Below are 24,539 nucleotides of genomic sequence, written 5' to 3'. Positions count from 1 at the left end.
ATGTATATAACCAACTCGGTTAGAAAAGAGCTCTAACAATTCTAAAAGAGCTAAAGCGGATTACTGGCCGCACCAAAAACAACCCTACAGTATACTTGGAAATGACATCCTAAACAGGTTTGCTGAACATATACATTTTAATAAAAACATAGCCAAAAAGGTACATGCTGAGAATAATGGCAATAATCAAATTACAAAATACAAGTTACAAGTGTAGTGCACTACTGATATCTGTGGGCTAGCATATGCAAGGTTAATGTCGACTCATGAGAAAGTCCATCCCTAATACCGGGCATTTGAGTGTTAAGAACACGCTCCGGTTATAGTTTAGACAGAATACCGTCCTTGATATCTCATTGGTGTATGTTTGATCCCGGTACCGGATTTGAGACAATAGTATGAGAGTCAAGAGTTGGTAATTTCACCGTTGAAAACTTAATCCCATGTGCAAGTGACACATCAAACTTCAAACTTTCAGAGTGCAAGACTTATTACTGCATGGCTTACCTTCACTCTCTTCACACACTCTACGGTATTACCTGACCGGATCTCAATCCGTGGTGTGACTTACAAAGAAAGGGTGAGGGAACACAGAGATAGCATTAAGGACAAGGAGTCGGGACAGTCAGTTGCCAGACATTTCCAAAAAATGCATAATTCTGATTTTTCCCTCCTTAGAGTACTGGGTATTGAGCATATCAAGCCAAGGAGGAGAGGAGGTAATATTGACCAAATATTGCTCCAGCACGAGTCACGCTGGATGTACAGACTTAACACCCTCTCTCCCCTTGGTTTGAATGAAAAAATTGAATTTTCTTGTTTTCTGTTAAATATTCCTTATACGCAATACACTGCTAAAATATATGTGTGCTTAGAAGTGAGCATCTTGATATGTTCACATAAGTGTTTTTCAGTGTAAAAATTAAAGCTATAGCTTAATGCTGTATATCATTATGTATTAAGCAACTTCCAAAAATTTGGAAATTGTAATATGCTATATTGTATAGTTTAGTTGTATATTAAATGTATCTAGGTATTCAATTGTAGCCATTGAAATTTACATGCATAATACATTCCCCTTTAAAATTCATGAAGGGGGTGTAACTTTGTATCTGCACTAGTGTTATAAAGTTTGTTGTGGTGTCTGATTAGACACATCTGATGAAGCCCTGAGTTCAGCCCGGAAAGGGGGAGGGGCGAAACGCCTAATGTTTTGAACAAGACACAGTGTGGAGGACGCCAGCATGGTGGATTTGCTGTGAATCTGGCGATATCAAGTTCGAATATCTGAGCAAGTGAAGAGCTGCATAGGCAGAATACATCGCTGTAAGTCACACCACGGATGAGATCCTGTCAGGTAATACCGTAGAGTGTGTGAAGAGAGCGAAGGTAAGCCATGCAGTAATAAGTCTTGCACTCTGAAGTTTGATGTGTCACTTGCACATGGGATTAAGTTTTCAACAGTGAAATTACCACTCTTGGACTCTCATACTATTGTCTCAATCCGGCTACCGGATCAAACATACACCCAATGAGATATCAAGGACGGCTATTCTGTCTAAACTATAACCGGAGCGTGTTCTTAACACTCAAGTGCCCGGTATTAGGGATGGACTTTCTCATGAGTCGACATTAACCTTGCATATGCTAGCCCACAGATATCAGTAGTGCACTACACTTGTAACTTGTATTTTGTAATTTGATTATTGCCATTATTCTCAGCATGTACCTTTTTGGCTATGTTTTTATCAAAATGTATATGTTCAGCAAACCTGTTTAGGATGTCATTTCCAAGTATACTGTAGGGTTGTTTTGGTGCGGCCAGTAATCCGCTTTAGCTCTTTTAGAATTGTTAGAGCTCTTTTCTAACTGATTTGGTTATATACATTTAGGATTGCCAGCACAATACGCTTTACCCTTACAATATATCTGTGTGCACCCTATCCCCAGTAAAACTATATATATATATATATATATATATATATATATATATATATATATATATATACAGTATGTGCCCATCACATGATCGCACACCAAAGGATGTAATCTACTAGGGGCTAGAAAATTCTTAAAGTTCTTATTTTTCTTAAAAGTGACAACCGGTCGTTCACCTATCAAATCCTTCAAAAGAGGGTCAGATTTAGGATGTTCCGATGTTTCATTATATGTCGTAATAAATCTAACTTGACCATGTTGTTCAACCGGTTCCTGTTTTCCTCTCTTCTTTTTATTCTCTTGTAGAAGAGTAGATCTATTCATATTTATAGCCTTTCCTTTAAGGTCATCAAGAAGGGCCAGATTATATCATTTAATAATAAATTTTAAATCCAATACCTATGCTTCTTTATTAAAATCTGAGAGTTTAGAACAATTATGTCAAATCCTCATATACTGACTTAGAGTGATATTGTCTGTCCATCTTTTTTTTTTTTTTTTTTTTTTTAAATAATTTTTTATTGAGACAATGGATAGAAATAACAGAAAAGGGAGTGTGTCCCAGCACAAGACAAATACAAAAAGAAAAATAGCTGATACAGATCACATATGAAAGGTACATAAGAATTAAGACATTGGTGTGCTAATATAGGATTTGATAAGATATTATCTAGACAATAGAGTTTCAATATTTATATAATAATAGGAGTCAATGATATGGAGATATCTAGGTTGAAAACCGAGAGATAACATTTGACGTAAGTTATAGCACCGACTTTATGACCTTAAATACAGAATGCGCACAGTGAAATCAAAACATGTGTGACTGGGGCATATAGAAATGAAGTCTCAGTTTTTATAATACAGATAACTAGTGGTCCCTACTCTCAAATAAGGGGTATTCTATACACTGAAAATAGTGAGAGAAAGGGAGCTGGCATTTATTCAGGCCTCCCGTAGGCCTGCGTATATAGGGGGGGGGTGAGGGATGCAGCGGGCAAGAGCCGCTCATAATGGAGGGGGGAGGGGAGACGGGAAGGGGAGGGGGGCGGAGCTAGATAGTTTGTCTTAAAATTATTGTGGCGGGGAGAGATCTTTGCAGGGGGGTAAACAATTGCCAAAGTGACCAACATGTAATAAATTACACAACTAGTATTGTTAACTCCCAAGCTAAATAACACATGAATCTATGGTACGCTTTTTAAATCTATCAATAGGAACATAAAATTAGGCAGTACATCAAAAACTAACATATAGGCATGTATTATAACACACAAAAACATCAAGGTGCAGCTAACTAACATGTAAGCATGCCTGATACGTTTGATTCAGATCAGTGAGTCTAGTAAAGCTGATAGCTGTACTATATGGGTGTAGTCCAACATAGTTATGGGGGCCAGTCTGTTTAAACTGCTATAGTTACTTGAATTTCTGCGGAGATATAGAGAATAAAAGCCTCATCAGGTTACTCTATTAAATGTCCATACATATCAGCTCAGTTATCCAATACCTCTCCTGTTTTGTTGATCAGAAGCATAACAGAAGAGTAACGAGGCAGAACAGGAGTAAGCACAATATGATGTGGCATGAGACTAGTGAGTAGCTGAACAGATATAAATATGATAAGCTAGAATCATACTGAAACAGCCTGTACTATCTAATTAGGGTTGTGCTGATAAGTACTATCTCCTAAAATCTGTTTTGCGCTGTCATATAAGATAGATAGGTCTTAGGCAACAACATATGCAGGAGCCCACATACACAAGCATCCAAATCAGTCATATCTAGAAAAGCTCCACTGGTGTGAAGTTATAATATTGGGGCAAAATAAGAACAAGTGTAATATGATGTGGCCTGAAACTGGTGTGTATATATACTATATTACTGCATATATATTTACTAAGAGTGGCAGAACTGACACATAGAAAAACATCATATTTAGGGAAGCAGAATTTTTCTATCTGAATCAGTTGAATTGCTCCAAGTTTGAACTATCTATGAGGCCAGGAAGGGTTGGGGCATATATATCCGTGCAAGGAACTACACCAATATAAGCAAAAAGTTAAGAACTATAAAGGAAGCATGAGTGAAGATAAACAAATAGAATATTAAGAAAATAACAATAAAGTTAAACACATTAACCCTATCTATGTAAGTGATGGTTGCATACTCTCTGCAGAGAAGATGTAAAAATTAGTTCAAACAGTATGTTAGGCATATTTGGGGGTCTAAGACTCACATACCACATATAGTGTACGCAACTATAATGAGCCAAATAGCTATACCAGTATTAATATATAATTGCCTCCCATTATACTCCCCCATGTCCCACCCAACATAAAACCACACTGTTGATAGCTACAGCTGAGATATGTTAAGAAGTAGGACAGCGATGTTACTTGGATTGGCCATGCCCATTAGCCTGTATAAGCAAACAGCAGAACATACAGATAAGGCCATATAAACAAAGTCTTAAACAATTAGTAACGCCATAGAACTGTACAGGTGTTTAAACCGATAGGTCATCATTCAAACATGAGCAGTCCCTGCATTATAGAGTATATCCCATTACAGTCAAAGGAAAAAATAGGAATTCACATTAGCCAATACCTCTTCTCAGGCAAAAGAAAGAGAGCATTTGCCGACCATGTCTATGTTGTTTTCCCGGTACAATGCCAGAGCAGGGTGCTGCAAAGGAGAAGGTCAGGGCTGTTACAAACGTGTTAGCAGTATCTCCTGTCTCCCTCACTAACACATGGCTCAAGCTGGTGGTTCCTGCGATGGCGTTCAAGCTTTCTCCACTGGTGAGGTGTAGGCTCAAAGCTGATCTGTTAACCACACGGGGATGTTTTATAGGAGCCGGAACCTGTGACCCTCTTCTAAGATCAGTTGCTCTGATATCGGTGGTTGTTTCTCCGTGTATGCGGTTAGGTGGTGAGAGCTCTCTCGGGGATGTCAATCTCACGGTGCGTGGCGGATTGCCTAGTAGCTTTTCAGAGCGGTGAAGTTTCTCAGGATATTCCGGGCAGCAGAGCTGAATCCCAATGTGGAACAATCCGGACGTGGCTGCTGTATATTTCTCCCGATTGTCAAAAGCAGGCATGTCTCTCTGTGGGTTTCCAAATAGACCGTTCAGGTCGCGGCTAGATGTGAGTACACCAGCGGAGCTTGCAGAGTCTTCGTGCATGCTGTACAAAGGAAGTTGGGCTGGGGTTACAGGCGCCTCTTGATCTGTCACCCGATTTGGTAGCATCACTGCCAGCTTGGCTATCATGTCAGTCAAATCATGTTTTAGCTCCCGATAATAGATTTGAAGTGCTCGTTCCGTTGTGTCTCCCCATCTATCCACAGCCTCCATTCTGGGCCAAAATGGCGACACGCGCCTTTATAGTAATGAGCTTGGTATCAGTTTTAGAAGCTGTTCTCTCAAAGAGCGCACTGTTAGTTCACTCTGTGCATGAATATCAGAGTACACTCGATGAGGGTCCGTTTTAGTGTATGAAAGAGGTTTTCTATATAGTAAAAATATCACTATGTGTGGTTATAGATGAGGAGCTCCAGAGATGTGCGTCCGATCTCTTTGCTAGTTGGCTCCGCCCCCCCCGTCTGTCCATCTTTTTAAATGTGCACTTTTGATATCAACAAACTATTTTCCATGATTCCTTACTATCACCTTATTATCAAGATCTTTTAATAATACTAAATTCAATTTTAGTATTTGAATGATTACAACTAAAAGTCAAGTTGTAACCATTCATATTAATATATTCTGTAAATTCCCTTATCAATGTTTCTGTACATTTCCAACAGATAATTACATCATCTATGTATCTGGAATATTTAATAAGATGTTGTTTATATGGATTACTATTCCAAATAAAATTCTCCTCAAAGTCATTTATAAAGATATTTGCATAGCATGGGGCAAATGTTGTCCCCATTGCCGTTACTTTAACCTGCAAATAAAACTTATTTTCAAACTCAAAATAGTTGTGAAAAATGAAAATGAGATATAGGGGTCAATTTATCAAGCTCCGTACGGAAACAGGCTCGCTGGAAACAGAAGTTATGAAGCAGCAGTCTAATTGCTATCGTATCATGTCCGCTCGCACATTAATACATTGACCCCTTAGTCTAACAGGAATTGCAGATGAATTTCTGGGATATCATAACTATCAAATGCTTTCAGTATTGCAGCAATTCCTTTACCATGGGGGATGTTAGTATATAAAGATGAGACATCTTAAGTCACCAAAATGTATTCTTCCTCCCATTTTATACCTTCAAAGGACCTAATAACATCAGTGGTATCTTTAAGGTAAGCTTTAGTACACTTAACTACTGGTTGCAAAAAATAGTCTACATATTTAGACAGTTTATGGCAAAGGGAATCAAAGCCCAATATTATGGGCCTCCCAGGGGGGTTCTTAGGGTCCTTATGGACTTTTGGGAGGTGAATTTGAAATGTGTGGGATACTTGTACTATAAAGTTAATTTCATCCTGGTTTAGAACATCTTGATCCTTAGCCCTCTGTAAGAGATTATTTAAATCCCTTGTAAAGGTTTTGGTTGGATCCCTCTCTTAAATCCTATAGGTACTCAGGTCTCCCAATAATTTATAAGCCTCCTCAAAATAATTATTTCTGTTCTGAATAACCGGACCACCACCTTTGTCCATGGCCCTTACCACTATGTTTTTATTCTTTTTCAGTTTGTTTAATGCTGATCTCTATCCTATGGTAAGATTATCACTGTATTTATTAATTTCACAATTCTGTAGTTTCCTCTCCAGTTCATCACATACTAACCTATTAAATGTAGGTAATTTGTCACCTTGCATACCTATAGGGTAAAATGTCGATTTTCCCTTGAATGAGGTGTGGCAAATAGATCTCTCATCCTCATATAAAGAGAGATCAAGTAGATATTCTATATTATCACCACCTGAATTCAAAAATATAAATATCAGTAGGACCATGAGAATCTATTTCTAGATTCTTTAGAACTTTTCTATGTCTATGTAATATTTATTTATACAAACTTATTGGTGAGTGATTTAGGTGCAAAGGTTAACCCCTTACTTAGTAATCTAATATCATCATTGGAGATTTTAACATTGGATAGATTTATCATTTATTTTTCTAGATTTATTAAGTTTGTCTCCTTCTGTATTGCTGATTGAATTCTAACTCCTCCTCTTGTTCCTTGTCTAGTTCTAATGCTCTTTTTGCGGCTCTTCTCCTTGTCTCCCATGTAGTTGGATCTCCATCCCCCCTCACATTCTTCCTTTCCACTTTTGGACTTAAGGGTATATTCTCTAAAAAAACTTGAATTAGGTGACTTTGGTTTAGCTCCCAATCTTTGCCATACTGCTTCTTTTGGTTTCTGGTAATATGGGGGATCTTTTATCATATTTAGTACTTCATACATGTTATTCACTGGCACTTGTCTCTCTTTCATAGGATTATTATCATCCCTCCAATTAGGAAAGAATCTACCATTCTTATTATAATTACTGGTAAAACCCTTGTTCATATTATTTTGCTCCTTTTTATCAATGATAATTACTTTAAGATTTATTTTTTGGAGTCCAACCAAATTCAACATAGTTCTTACCCTTCGTGTAATTCTTAGTGGTTGGTCCTGCACTATTTACTTTTCTTCCACTTCTCATTTTATTGATAGAGGCAGCCTCATTTTCCCCTCCCTCTCTTGGAGGTTCCATGTTCTGATTTTTCTTAAGTATACACCTTATTATTCTTGAAGTCCTCTAAATCCCCATTGAGTTTCTTTAGTTTAGTGTATATTCATATTTAATGTTTTCCATTTTTCCTTTCTTTTAAGGCTGTAGTTCATCTACCACTTTTTTAATTTATTTCTTCGAGCTGTTCTAGTTTATATTTTCCCAATCACTGATGAACTCTTCCTCATCCAAGCTGAACACATGTTTTTTTTATAAAGTCTAAGCCCACGTGGTACAACAATATGTAAAATATAGTTATCTAGTAAGACCAGGGGCGTGATCCGATATACGGCACAGGTTTCGGCGCAAGCAAGGTAACCTGCGCCGCCCGTAGTTTCACCTCGCACATCGGGCTATCACATATACGGTGCCGACCATTGCTAAAGTGCCGTAAGTTGGACAAACTAGCGATGTCCAGAAATAAGGGTAAGTACAAATTTCTGGAGTCGCCAGTGACTTACGGCACTTTAGAAACTGCCGCCGCCTAAAAAAACTAACTAAAGTCTTAAATCTCCCGTAACTGTCTAACACGCCTCCCAAAAATAGCCTGACACGTATACCCCTCTATCCGCAAACCCCCCTCTCACTCCTAACAATAAATGTATTAACCCATAGACCGACAACCCCCCACAGCGCAATAAGCCTAATTATTAACCCCTAAACCACCATAGCCCACACCGCAATAAACCTATCTTAGTATTAACCCCTAAACCGCCGCTCCCAGACCCCACCGCCACCTACATTAAATGTATTACCCACTAATCTGACCCCCCTACACTGCTGCCCACCTATATTAACTATATTAACCACAATCTGAGCCCCCTACACCGCCGCCACCTATATTAAATATATTAACCCCTATTCTGAGCCCCCTACACCGCCGCCACCTATATTAAATATATTACCCCCTAAACCTAAGTCTAACCCTAACACCCCCTAACTTAATTATTATTTAAATAAATCTAAATAATATTAATATTATTAACTAAATTATTCCTATTTAAAACTAAATACCTATAAAATAAACCCTAAGATAGCTACAATATAATTAATAATTACATTGTAGCTATTTAGAGTTTATATTTATTTTACAGGTAACTTTGTATTTATTTTAACTAGGTACAAAAGCTATTAAATAGTTAATAACTATTTAATAGCTACCTAGTTAAAATAATTACAAAATTACCTGTAAAATAAATCCTAACCTAAGTTACAAATACACCTAACACTACACTATCAATTAATTAATTAAATAAACTACAATTATCTAAACTAAAATACAATTAAATAAACTAAACTATATTACAAAAAAACATACACTAAATTACAAAAAATAAAAAATATTACAAGAATTTTAAGCTAATTACACCTAATCTAAGCCCCCTAATAAAATAAAAAAGCCCCCCAAAATAATAAATTTCCCTACCCTAAACTAAATTACAATAGTAATCAGCTCTATTACCAGCCCTTAAAAGGACCTTTTGCAGGGCATTGCCCCAAAGTATTCAGTTCTTTTACCTGTAAAAAAAAAGAACAACCCCCCCACATTACAACCCACCACCCACACACCCCTACTCTAAAACCCACCCGATCCCCCCTTAACAAAAACTTAAGTCTAACCCCCAAGTGGTCCTTACCTGTCCTGAAGACCGGCGGAGAAGGTCCTGTTCCAGGCGGTGAAGTCTTCTTCCAAGCGGCGACCTCTTCTTCTTCCAGGAACCAGCCAGCGCGGAGTGGAGGAGTTGAAGACCGATGACCGTGGAGCTGAAGACCGTCGACTCTGGAACTGAAGACCGGCCAAGCTGGAACTGAAGATCGGCGAGGTAGTTTATTTAATTAATTTATTGATAGTGTAGTGTTAGGTGTATTTGTAACTTAGGTTAGGATTTATTTTACAGGTAATTTTGTAATTATTTTAACTAGGTAGCTATTAAATAGTTATTAACTGGGGGGCGGAGCCAGCAGCCTATCTGAGCAGACGTGCTTCTTTGGAGCTCCTGAACAAATCCTTATTTTATTGCGATTAAAAAGCACATTTGCGTTTTTTCTTAGATCTACATCCACAATTGGGTAAAGGAGCTACTCTAACGACCCATCTGGCAAATCTTTGCATATTTGGTACAGCAACTGCCTAGACCTAACTATACCCACCACGAGGTAGCAGTGACTGTGGACCTTACTGATACAGCCTGACACGAACGGAACTCTTTTATATAATTGAATATGGAAAATCTTCATCTACAGATACAAACACTGCTCATTGATTTCAATAAGAAAATACTTTGCAGCATAAATGACCTGTTATCTACAGCGGAGGGTCAAATTGTGGGAGCGGTTACTCCACGACCTGCTGTGGAGTCAGGCGGAGATCCGATGACATGTTGCAAGAGCTTTCAGCTTCACGCAAACGAATCTATATTTGAGCAAGAGCCTGACTGCCACAAGCTAGTTCCCTACAAGAGCAAAAAGTGCAGCCAGCAAATTTCCAGCCCAGCTGAGGGGGAAATAGAAGCCTCTATAGATTTGAACGTGAGTGCCTTACAATATCGTGCAATGCCTTTCTTGCATGGTACTCTTGCAAGAACTTACACGAGAATTACAGCAAAGAGGAGTTCCTCTTCATTGACTCTGCTTAGGTGCAACCTGGACTTTGGTCATGGTCCGTGGTGGTTCTTTGGAGACCTGGCAGCCACTGATGAGTCGCATTCTGGCACAGGGATTGGTACAATTGATCCTGATATTATCCCTGCAGGAGACATACAAGCATGGCCGCACTTGCAGTACTCATCCTACTATCTCTATAACGCAGTCGGTGTTGGGTAAAGTAATAGTGTTTCCCATAGTAAGCGGGAGATGAAATCTCTGAGCATTCAAGACTCCCCTCCATCGAACTTTGTGGCATAAGACTTATGTTATTAACACAATATATATCTTGACACATAAGGACATCACTGGTGTTATTGTTATACAGGGAGTGCAGAATTATTAGGCAAGTTGTATTTTTGAGGATTAATTTTATTATTGAACAACAACCATGTTCTCAATGAACCCAAAAAACTCATTAATATCAAAGCTGAATATTTTTGGAAGTAGTTTTTAGTTTGTTTTTAGTTTTAGCTATTTTAGGGGGATATCTGTGTGTGCAGGTGACTATTACTGTGCATAATTATTAGGCAACTTAACAAAAAACAAATATATACCCATTTCAATTATTTATTTTTACCAGTGAAACCAATATAACATCTCAACATTCACAAATATACATTTCTGACATTCAAAAACAAAACAAAAACAAATCAGTGACCAATATAGCCACCTTTCTTTGCAAGGACACTCAAAAGCCTGCCATCCATGGATTCTGTCAGTGTTTTGATCTGTTCACCATCAACATTGCGTGCAGCAGCAACCACAGCCTCCCAGACACTGTTCAGAGAGGTGTACTGTTTTCCCTCCTTGTAAATCTCACATTTGATGATGGACCACAGGTTCTCAATGGGGTTCAGATCAGGTGAACAAGGAGGCCATGTCATTAGATTTTCTTCTTTTATACCCTTTCTTGCCAGCCACGCTGTGGAGTACTTGGACGCGTGTGATGGAACATTGTCCTGCATGAAAATCATGTTTTTCTTGAAGGATGCAGACTTCTTCCTGTACCACTGCTTGAAGAAGGTGTCTTCCAGAAACTGGCAGTAGGACTGGGAGTTGAGCTTGACTCCATCCTCAACCCGAAAAGGCCCAACAAGCGCATCTTTGATGATACCAGCCCAAACCAGTACTCCACCTCCACCTTGCTGGCATCTGAGTCGGACTGGAGCTCTCTGCCCTTTACCAATCCAGCCACGGGCCCATCCATCTGGCCCATCAAGACTCACTCTCATTTCATCAGTCCATAAAACCTTAGAAAAATCAGTCTTGAGATATTTCTTGGCCCAGTCTTGACGTTTCAGCTTGTGTGTCTTGTTCAATGGTGGTCGTCTTTCAGCCTTTCTTACCTTGGCCATGTCTCTGAGTATTGCACACCTTGTGCTTTTGGGCACTCCAGTGATGTTGCAGCTCTGAAATAGGGCCAAACTGGTGGCATCTTGGCAGCTGCACGCTTGACTTTTCTCAGTTCATGGGCAGTTATTTTGCGCCTTGGTTTTTCCACACGCTTCTTGCGACCCTGTTGACTATTTTGAATGAAACGCTTGATTGTTCGATGATCCCGCTTCAGAAGCTTTGCAATTTTAAGAGTGCTGCATCCCTCTGCAAGATATCTCACTATTTTTGACTTTTCTGAGCCTGTCAAGTCCTTCTTTTGACCCATTTTGCCAAAGGAAAGGAAGTTGCCTAATAATTATGCACACCTGATATAGGGTGTTGATGTCATTAGACCACACCCCTTCTTATTACAGAGATACACATCACCTAATATGCTTAATTGGTAGTAGGCTTTCGAACCTATACAGCTTGTAGTAAGACAACATGCATAAAGAGGATGATGTGGTCAAAATACTCATTTGCCTAATAATTCTGCACTCCCTGTAGTTTGAAAGATGTCTTTATGTTTGCTGAAAATCTTTTTTTTTTTTTGTTTTAGCTCCCACCATCCGTTAATACATCTGGTTTAGTTTTGATGAGTATACTGAGCATTGTTCTTTTTTTTTGGATGCTTGCATAGCACTAATAACCCACTAACCCGTACGCATTTGCCTTGACACTGATTTGAGTACTCACAAATGAGTTCAGTTTCTATAGGCTCTCTTCACAGTTGAGTATCCTATGTATTATATCATTGCCCTCTCTCAACTATATGTGTTAATCTCCACAAACATACAAGGTTACCTCCCCTTTTTAGTTTTAGTCACTTTTCAGTTCCTGTCTTACAAGGATATGCTTACATATTCAGGCTTACCATGTTTTTTCTATATTTTTCAACTTAGGATTTTGATGTTTCCTATATATTTTAGATAACTAGCTTACACGAAGGGTCATGTTACAGTTTTCTCACCCCAAGCTGTCACCTCCATTTTAATGCATAAGCAGTCATAATTGGGACAACCAGCTCTAGAATTAAAATTACCTACTTCTTATCAATAACAAACCGCTGTCTACTTGTCTTTTATATGTTCATATGATTGAGTGTAATATGTTCTCTTTACTTTGTCACATCAGCTTATTTAACAATTACCTAGCCGCCTATTCATAATGTATGTCTATACATATTCCAATATTCATATTCAATTATACAATTATACTATTGAGGAATCCAATTAATATATTTTATTCTTAAGTACAAGTTATAAATGTTTTAGTGTGAGTCTGGAGATATAGCTTTTCATTTGCTCTAAGCTCCCATATAGATATCTTAAAGTCAGGTATTTAATTCTTATGCCACACCTATATAGTCAGTATTGAGCTATATCTGACCTCCTGGTACATTTATCATTAAGATATTGAATATTAGTGCGGCTGGCTCCACAGCCTTTTTACCCCCCCATCACTTTATAGTTCCCTGATTACTTACTTAACAATCAGGGACTAGATTTGTGGTTCCCTCGAAACACAGCACAGTTAATTGCATTTGTATCAATAGTTCTAATTCCTACAGTATTATTTCCCTTTGTTGTAACCTGTGGTAAAATTGATAGAGACTAAGTCATTGTTGTTTTCTCTTGTTTTGTTTTTTGTTTGTGAGAATGGCTGTTTAGAACAGTTTATATAGTGTGCACTTATAGTCAGGGATAGGCAAGGTGTCCGCACATGGACACTGGTGTCCGTGACTGGCCCTTGCAGTGTCCGCCACCCGTTTTGCAGAGGGGAGGGAGGAGTAGGACAGATGAATGCTGGTCCTCACTCCTCCTTGACCCATACAGTGCCGCGCTTAGTAGCGGGAAAGTGAGGGAAGAAGCAAGCTGCCTGCAGTCAACTAACGGTGAGTCGTGACCCATTCCAATTCCTTGATCTGTGCAGCAGCGTAATGCTGGTGTCTGTGTGTAGAAGAATGCTGCCTACTCTGACAAACCTTACGTAACCAACCATGATAATCATGCAATTAACATCAAGGTGGGTTAGTTTGGTCAGGAATTGCAGACTCTCAATATAACCAAAAAAAAATAAAAGGTAATACCACAAGGAGTCTTTATATAAATGTTAGTTTAAACTTGTTTGATTAGATGATTAATTTGTACTTGTGGAACTAGACCAGGGGCATTCAACGTGTGGCCCATTTGACAGCAAAGTGTCGCTCTCCTGAATTATAGAAACATAGAATATGTCGGCAGATAGGAACCCTTCGGCCTATCTAGTCTGCCCAATTTTCTGAATACTTTCATTACTTCCTGGCCTTATCTTATATCTAGCATAACCTTATGCCTATCTCATGCATGTTTGAACTCCTTCACTGTCTCTACCACTTCTGCTGGATTGCTATTCCACCATGTATCCACTACCCTCTCTGTACAGAGAGTGGTTTTTTTGATGTTTTTAATTTGAAATGTACCTTGGTGTCCTTCACGAACGTATGTACTTTGGAAAATGTCCGCCACAGCCTTGGTTCGTGCCTATCCCTGCTTATAGTACAACTCTAGCAAAGGCTATATGTATTTAAGAATAGATATTATATAATTACTCGCCTAAATAATGTTGGGAACTGGCGCCAACCCAAGAGCCCTGGGTGGAGCTGGGTTCTAGACATATCAGATTAGAATAAGGCCTTTAATGTTAAGTTTCTGTACGCTTACCCTTCATAAACTCATGTATTGATATTTATGTCCAATTAACTATTGGCTATAAAGTCTTTACATCACTTGATGCTAGATATGTTGTACTAGGGTTCTTTTCTTTTCCCAGTTTATATATATATACAGATATAGAGCTTTTTCTCTAGTTTAAATGTATAGATGCAGCACAATTCTGTTGCCAAATGATAATATTACCATATTTTAACTTATCTCTAGTTATAATACTTGTGGGATACCTTATCATTAATATCTCTCTAAATACCCAGATTCAGATGGCTCAGGTTTCTTTTTTAACTAACACTTTTAATCTCTGTACAATGTTAGCCACATTTAGTTGTTTATCTATCTCATTACTCTGGGTTTCAATAGTTTGAGAAAGCTTAACATTTTTTGTGTGTATATATATATATATATATATATATATATATATATATATATATATATATATATATATATATATATATATATATATATTTATAATGCATGTAATTACAAGTTTTCTCTTCTTTCTTTTTTATGTAACAAAATAGAAAATGTGAGGTCCATTTTTAGTATTTCATTTACAGTACTGTGAAGTAACAGATTTGATTGTATAATGTGGCAATACGATTTATATGTTTTTCTTTTCTTTGTATATGACTTGTGTAACTCAATATGCCTGTTATTTTACATATTTCACCTCAATAAAAATTATTTAAACAAAAAAAAATAGTTATTAACTATTTAATAGCTATTGTACCTAGTTAAAATAAATATAAAGTTACCTGTAAAATAAATATAAACCCTAAAATAGCTACAATGTAATTATTAATTATATTGTAGCTATCTTAGGGTTTATTTTATAGGTAAGGAATAATTTAGTTAATAATATTAATATTATTTGTATTTATTTAAATAATAATTAAGTTAGGGGGTGGTAGGGTTAGACTTAGGTTTAGGGGGTAATATATTTAATGTAGGTGGCGGCGGTGTAGGGGGATCAGATTAGGGGTTAATAAATTTAATATAGGTGGCAGCGGTGTAGGGGGATCAGATTAGGGGTTAATACATATAATGTAGGTGGCGGCGGGGTCCGGGAGTGGTGGTTTAGGGGTTAAATACTTTATGAGGGATTGCGGCGGGGGTTGTGGTTGACTGGTAGATAGACATTGCGCATGCGTTAGGTGTTAGGTTTTATTTTGCAGGCAGTTTAGGGAGTTACGCGGCTCCAATACTCAGCGTAAGGCTTGCTACGCCTACATTTTGTGGCAAGGTGAAAATGGAGTAAGATTTATATTGGATACCAAACTGCGCGGGTTTTGTATATCAGTGTATGGGGGGAAAAACTACGGGCGAAGGCAGAAATATACGAGCATAACTTCTATGTTATGCCGTTTAAAGTATACCAAACCAGCGCAAAATTTGGCATTGACGGCTTTTGACGGCGATGCTGCATATCGGATCGGGCCCAAGATCTTGCCACTCACGGGAATCCTTTTGCAACAAATCTTCTGAAGTATTAAACAGATCTTTAGGGCATTCACTCTTATATGACTAGATCTACTCTTCTACAAGTGTACCCTGTCACTTCAAGACAAGGTAGTACATGGTAGTGACCATAGCGGAAAGAAGATTCAAATTATAGATTGGATACCCCTAGGTAGAAGGGATCGGTTACAAGATTTACGTCAAAAGGAAACACAGTGGATATTTAAATTAAGAATCTTACCCCTAGGGCACGGGTGTCAAACACAAGGCCTGCGGGCTGAATCCGGCCCGCCAGACCTCATCATGTGGCCCGTTTAGCCGCCGCCGGCCGCCAGCCTTCACCTTTTATTCTCGCTTTTTTTTTTTTTGACACAAGAAAGCCGCCTCTTCAGCGCATGCGCGGCAGCCTACAAGCCAGCCCTCTAGCGGCGCCGGCCATTCTACACAGGAAATCTCCACTTTACATGCATTCAGGAGACCTCCACTTGTTTTTATATTGAGCGCATGCCATCATGTGATGTGACAGATCCAACGGCTGCCTGAACCCTTCTCTCCTGTACTGTAAGTACATATGATGTATGTGGGGGGGGGGAGGGGGGTCTGCTTATTAGGGGGGGTCTGCTTATTATTCTGCTTAAAAGTCTGAGCGGTAAACTTTGGATATACTGACCACTTCCGTGTCACTTTACAGTGGTATAACGTATCAGAGTGCTCTAGTGCTGTAGCAATCCGCAAAACAGCATGGAGGTTATCAAAGCTGGTAAAGGTTAAGTTCTGTTCTTTAAAGTCAGAAAAGCGTCGATTGAATTCATCAATCAGCCGATTCACTTTGATACCATGCCGTTTTGCGGATTGCTACAGCACAAGACCTAACGCCAGACATCGATGGACTGACCTCAGGAAAACGATGTCAGCCATCTAGTCAGAAAAGTTAAAAAAAAGTTAATGCCTTGTGTTTGCCATATGTGTTATAAACAGTGTTTGGCAATATTTGTATGTTTAAAAAAAAAAAAAATTACTGTCTGTTACCAAAAATTATTTTTCAATAAATTGTACAATAATTGTACATTTGAATATCTACTTGCCATTATTCTTATTATTAACAGTAATAATTGAATGCAGTGACAATAATTTATGATAATAAAGAGTGGGCACCTAGTCCTACAGATACAACCGGCCCTTTGTGGGTGACCAAACTGCTGATGCGGCCCACGATGAATTTGAGTTTGACACCCCTGCCCTAGGGGATTAAAGGGGCACTAAATAAAAAAAAATTCTTTTGTGATTCAGATAGAGCATGACATTTTAAGCAACTTTCTAATTTACTCCTATTATCAAATTTTCTTCATTCTCTTGGTATCTTTATTTGAAATGCAAGAATGTAAGTTTAGATGCTGGGCAATTTTTGGTGAACAACCTGTCCAGAGTTCTGAACAAAAAAAGCTTAGATGACTTCTTTTTCAAATAAACGGCGAGATTACGAGTTTTGCGGTAACAGGGGTGTGTTGCTAACGCTCCTTTTTTTTTTTCGCTCACTTAAGACAAAGCTGGTATTACAGGTTTTCTGCAAGCCGGCATTAGCCTCAGAAAAGTGAGCGTTGAGCAAAATTTAGCTTCACATCTCACCTCAATACCAGCGTTGCTTACGGTAGCGGTAAGCTGGCAAAACGTGCTCGTGCACGATTTCCCCATAGGAAACAATGGGGCTGAGCTGGCTGAAAAAAAACCTAACACCTGCAAAAAAACAGCGTTCAGCTCCTAACGCAGCCCCATTGTTTCCTATGAGAAAATGAATTTTATGTCTGCACCTAACACCCTAACATGAACCCCGAGTCTAAACACCCCAAATATTACACTTATTAACCCCTAATCTGACGCCCCTGCTATCGCTGATTCCTACATTATATTATTAACCCCTAATCTGCCGCTCCGGACACCGCAGCCACCTACATTATACTTATGAACCCCTAATCTACTGCCCCCAACATCGCCAACACCTACATTTATATTTATTAACCCCTAATCTGCCTCCCCAATGTCGCCGCCACTATATTAAATTTTTTAACCCCTAATCTGCCGCCGCCAACGTCGCCGCCACTATTATAAATTTATTAACCCCTAAACCTAAGTCTAACCCTAACACCCCCTAACTTAAATAGAATTTAAATACATCTAAATAAATTTACTACAATTAAATAAATTATTCCTATTTAAAACTAAATACTTACCTATAAAATAAACCCTAAGCTAGCTACAATATAACTAATAGTTACATTGTAGCTAGCTTAGGGTTTATATTTATTTTACAGGCAACTTTGTATTTATTTTAACTAGGTAGAATAGTTATTAAATAGTTATTAACTATTTAATAGCTACCTAGTTAAAATAAGTACAAAAGTACCTGTAAAATAAACCCTAACCTAAGTTACAATTACAACTAACACTACACTATAATTAAACTAATTACCTAAACTACCTACAATTAATTACAATTAAATTAAATAAACTAAATTACGAGAAAAAACCCCCACTAAATTACAGAAAAAAAAGAATTACAAGAATTTTAAACTAATTACACCTAATCTAATCCCCCTAATAAAATAAAAAAGCCCCCCAAAATAATAAAATGCCCCGCAAAATAATAAAATTCCCTACCCTATACTAAATTACAAATAGCCCTTAAAAGGGCCTTTTGCGGGGCATTGCCCCAAAGTAATCAGCTCTTTCACCTGTAAAAAAAATACAATACCCCCCAACATTAAAACCCACCACCCACACACTCAACCCTACTCTAAAACCCACCCAACCCCCCCTTAAAAAAACCTAACACTACCCCCTTGAAGATTACCCTACCTTGAGCCGTCTTCACCGAGCCGGGCACAAGTGGTCCTCCAGAGGGTCCGAAGTCTTCATCCTATCCGGCCAGAAGAGAACCTCCAGACCGGCAGAAGTCTTCATCCAGACGGCATCTTCTATCTTCATCCTTCCGGAGCGGAGCGGGTCCATCTTCAAGACATCCGACGCGGAACATCCTCTTCATCCGACGGCCGACGACTGAATAAATGGTCCTTTAAGTGACGTCATCCAAGATGGCGTCCCTTGAATTCCGATTGGCTGATAGAATCCTATAAGCCAATTGGAATTAAAGGTAGGAAAAATCCTATTGTTTGATGCAATCAGCCAATAGGATTGAAGTTCAATCCTATTGGCTGATCCAATCAGTCAATAGGATTGAGCTTGCATTCTATTGGCTATTTTAATCAGCCAATAGAATGCGAGGTCAATCCTATTGGCTGATTGCATCAGCCAATATGATTTTTCCTACCTTAATTCCGATTGACTGATAGGATTCTATCAGCCAATCGGAATTCAAGAGACGCCATCTTGGATGAAGTCACTTAAAGGACCAGTCATTCAGTCGTCGGCCGTCAGATGAAGAGGATACTACGCGTCGGATGTCTTGAAGATGGACCTGCTCCGCTCCGGAAGGATGAAGATTGAAGATGCCGCCTGGATGAAGCCTTCTGCCGGTCTGGATGTCCTCTTCTGGCCGGATAGGATGAAGACTCCGGACCCTCTGGAGGACCACTTGTGCCCGGCTGGGTGAAGATGGCTCAAGGTAGAGTGATCTTCAAGGGGGTAGTGTTAGGCTTTTTTAAGGGGGGATTGGGTGGGTTTTAGAGTAGGGTTGGGTGTGTGGGTGGTGGGTTTTAATGTTGGGGGGAGTATTGTATTTTTTTTTTTTACAGGTGAAAGAGCTGATTACTTTGGGGCAATGCCCCACAAAAGGCCCTTTTAAGGGCTATTTGTAATTTAGTATAGGGAATTTTATTATTTTGGGGGGCTTTTTTATTAGGGGGATTAGATTAGGTGTAATTACTTTAAAATTCTTGTAATTCTTTTTTTTCCCCTGTAATTTTGTGTTTTTTTTTCCGTAATGTAGTTTATTTAATTTAATTGTAATTAATTGTAGGTAGTTTAGGTAATTAGTTTAATTATAGTGTAGTGTTAGGTGTAATTGTAACTTAGGTTAGGGTTTATTTTACAGGTACTTTTCTACTTATTTTAGCTAGGTAGTTATTAAATAGTTAATAACTATTTAATAACTATTCTACCTAGTTAAAATAAATACAAAGTTGCCTGTAAATAAATATAAATCCTAAGCTAGCTACAATGTAACTATTAGTTATATTGTAGCTATCTTAGGGTTTATTTTATCGGTAAGTATTTAGTTTTAAATAGGAATAATTTATTTAATTATGTTACATTTATTTCGTTTAATTTAAATTATATTTAAGTTAGGAGGGGGTTAGACTTCGGGTTAGACTTAGGTTTAGGGGTTAATAAATTTAATATAGTAGCGGCGACGTTGGGGTCGGAAGATTAGGGGTTAATAAATGTAGATAGGTGTTGGCGATGTTAGGGACGGCAGATTAGGGGTTAATAAAAATTAACTAGTGTTTGCGAGGCAGGAGTGCGGCGGTTTAGGGGTTAATACATTTATTAAAGTGGCGGCGATGTCCGGTCGGCAGATTAGGGGTTAAACATTTTATTTAAGTGTTTCCGATGTGGGGGGGAACTTGGTTTAGGGGTTAATAGGTAGTTTATGGGTGTTAGTGTACTTTTAGCACTTTAGTTAAGAGCTTTATGTTCCGGCGTTAGCCCATAAAACTTTTAACTACTGACTTTTATATGCGGTAGAAGTCTTGCCAGGAGAGGGTCTACCTCTCACTTTTTTAGGCGATCCTAATGCCGGCGTTAGGCAAATCCCATTAAAAAGATAGGATACGCAATTGACATAAGGGGATTTGCAGACACGTAATACCAGCGGGTTTTAAAAAGCAGCGTTGGAACCCCTCAACGATTCTTTTTAAGGCTAACACAAGACTCGTAATCTAGCCAAAAGATAGCAAGAGAACAAAGAAAAATTGATAATAGGAGACGGAGTAAATTAGAAAGTTGCTTAAAATTGCATGTTCTATCTGAATCACAAAAGAAAAAAATTGGGTTCAGTGTCCCTTTAAATATAGATCTAGACGTACAAACATTCTTGTAGACTAAACATGCAAAAAATATTTTAGGTAGTACAGAGGGTTTTCAATTTTTTTGTTCATATTCAGCTACATTACGAGTTTGCGTTATGAGTTAAAAAGCATCGTTATGCTTCATAACGATGCTTTTTCCCTAACGCTGCTATTACATGTCTTGTCGGTATAGGTGTACCGCACACCTTTTAAGCCGTTACGCAACGTCAGTACCGCACTTTTTAAAAAGTCCTTTTTTTAATGGGACTTCCATAGCTCCGGTATTACGAGTTTTGCAGTGAGGCCAAAAAGTGAGAGGTAAAATGACAAGATCCGTACCGCCATCTAAAGTCAGTAGTTATGAGTTTTATGCTACAAAGCTGTACCATAGAACTCATAAATAAACTGTCACAAAGTACACTAACACCCATAAACTACCTATTAACCCCTAAACCGAGACCCTCCCGCATCGCAAACACTATAATAAAATTATTAACCCCTAATCAGCCGCTCCAGACATCGCCGCCACTTAAAAAATTTATTAACCCCTATTCCGCTGATCCCCAACATCGTCGCCACTATAATAAACCTATTAACCCCAAAACTGCCACCCTACCGCATCGCAAACACTATTTAAATATTATTAACCCCTAATCTGCTGTCCGCCCACACCGCCGCTATAATAAACCTATTAACCACTAAACCGCAAGCCCCCCACAACGAAATATACTAAATTAAACTATTAACCCCTAAACCTCTGGCCTCCGACATCACTACATACATATATTAACCTCTAAACCTAACCCTAACATAACCCTAACGTAAATCCTAACACCCCCTAACTTAAATATAATTAAAATAAATCTAAATAAAACTTACAATTAATTAATTACTAAATAATTCCTATTTAAAACTAAATACGAACTTACCTGTAAAAAAAAACCTAAGCTAGCTACAAAATAACTAATAGTTACATTGTTGCTATCTTAGGTTTTATTTTTATTTCACAGGTAAGTTTGTATTTATTTTAACTAGGTAGACTAGTTAGTAAATAGTTATTAACTATTTACTAGCTTCCTAATTAAAATAAATACAGTTACCTGTAAAATAAAACCTAACCTGCCTTATCTAAATTACAAAAAAAATAAACACTAAATTATACAAAATAAAAAAACAAATGATCAAAAATTTAAATGAATTACTCCTAATCTAATAGCACTATCAAAATAAAAATTCCCCCCCAAAATAAAAAATAACCTTAGCCTACACTAAACTGCCAATGGCCCTTAAAAGGGCCTTTTGCGGGGCATTGCCCCAAAGAAATGTAAACACCCCCAACAGTAAAACCCACCACCCACCCAACCAAACCCCCCAAAATAAAAATCTATCTAAATAAACCTAAGTTAACCATTGCCCTGAAAAGGGCATTTGGATGGGCATTGCCCTTAAAAGGGCATTTAGTTATTTTACATTGCCCAAACCCTAAGCTAAAAATAAACCCACCCAAGAAACCGTTAAAAAAACCTAACACTAACCCCCGACGATCCACTTACAGTTTTTGAAGACCGGACATCCATCCTCATCCAGGCGGCAGAAGTCTTCATTCAAGCGGGCAGAAGTCCTCCTCAAAGCCGGCAGAAGTCTTCATCCAAGCGGACAGAAGTCTTCATCCAGATGGCATCTTCCATCTTCATCCATCCAGCGTGGAGCGGGTCCATCTTCAAGACATCCGGCGCGGAGCATCCTCTTCTTCTGATGGTCGCTGTAGAATGAAGTTTCCCTTTAAGTGACATCATCCAAGATGGCGTCCCTTACATTCCGATTGGCTGATAGAATTCTATCAGCCAATAGGATTTAAAGGGGAAAAATCCTATTGACTGTTGCAATCAGCCAATAGGATTGAGCTTTCATCCTATTGGCTGATCAAATCAGCCAATAGGATTGAGCTCACATTCTATTGGCTATTCCAATCAGCCAATAGAATGTGAGCTCAATCCTATTGGTTGATTGGTTTTAGTTTAATTTCAACATCTGATTGTGGTATACAGTGTGTAAGAAATATTTGATGTTTGGGTATCAACCTTAATTGTATAACTCGGGAACAGTGTTTCTTTAAATGTGCCTGTGAAGAATCGTGTTATATTTAAATTTTAAAACATGTGTTATATTTTAACCCTTTCGAGTCTGGGCTAAAGTGCCTACATTCGAACAACTGTTCCGATGTAGACAAATTGAAAACACGCAATTGTGCACACGATCGCGAGATTTCAATTATTGGATTGCATCTGGGGGGCATCCCTACAACCCTAGGAACAACCCCAAGAGCGCGATCAAGTCCTGACAGCACAGAAGGCTTCAGGACAGCCGTTAGCTATGACGTTCTACTCCGTCATAACGGCTTTAAAGCCCAGTCTAATTATGACAGAATAGAACGGCATAACGGCTTTAAAAAGTTAAAATATGTTTTTAAAATATTTTTCACGTTGATTGGAGTAGCCGTGTTAGTCCAGAGATTTAGATATCAAAATAACAAGAGCATTGCATTGAGAAATTATACTTTTTTATTGGACTAACTATACATTTATAAGATGACAAGCTTTCGGAAGAGTGTCTTCCTTTTTCAAGTCTGAAGCAATACTGACCAATTTGATGGAATTTACAGATTATATCTTAAAACACAGGCTAAAAAGACAAAGTGTTACAGAGGTCTGAATGCAGGGGGAGGAAGGGTGTCGTAAAAATCATGATGGGGGTTTAGGAGACAGGCAGATAGTGTCAGTAAAAGATTACAGGCAGGGGAAAAAATATGGTAATGCACACTGCATATACAGACATAATGTTATACATCAACATAGAATCCATATGAATAAAGATGGGAAATTAGGTATACAGGGGAATATAAAATAGTCAAAAAAGGAGAAAGGAAAGAAAGAAAAAAAAGGGTGAATAATAATAATGACAAAACTGTGGACATAGGCTTACCTGCGTACCTATGCATAGAGAGTGTGGAATATACAGGGAGTGCAGAATTATTAGGCAAATGAGTATTTTGACCACATCATCCTCTTTATGCATGTTGTCTTACTCCAAGCTGTATAGGCTCGAAAGCCTACTACCAATTAAGCATATTAGGTGATGTGCATCTCTGTAATGAGAAGGGGTGTGGTCTAATGACATCAACACCCTATATCAGGTGTGCATAATTATTAGGCAACTTCCTTTCCTTTGGCAAAATGGGTCAAAAGAAGGACTTGACAGGCTCAGAAAAGTCAAAAATAGTGAGATATCTTGCAGAGGGATGCAGCACTCTTAAAATTGCAAAGCTTCTGAAGCGTGATCATCGAACAATCAAGCGTTTCATTCAAAATAGTCAACAGGGTCGCAAGAAGCGTGTGGAAAAACCAAGGCGCAAAATAACTGCCCATGAACTGAGAAAAGTCAAGCATGCAGCTGCCAAGATGCCACTTGCCACCAGTTTGGCCATATTTCAGAGCTGCAGCATCACTGGAGTGCCCAAAAGCACAAGGTGTGCAATACTCAGAGACATGGCCAAGGTAAGAAAGGCTGAAAGACGACCACCACTGAACAAGACACACAAGCTGAAACGTCAAGACTGGGCCAAGAAATATCTCAAGACTGATTTTT

This window comes from Bombina bombina, chromosome 3 (genome assembly GCF_027579735.1).
Source record: "Bombina bombina isolate aBomBom1 chromosome 3, aBomBom1.pri, whole genome shotgun sequence".
In the NCBI taxonomy this organism is placed as follows: domain Eukaryota; kingdom Metazoa; phylum Chordata; class Amphibia; order Anura; family Bombinatoridae; genus Bombina; species Bombina bombina.
Note: the sequence above shows the minus strand (reverse complement) of the source record.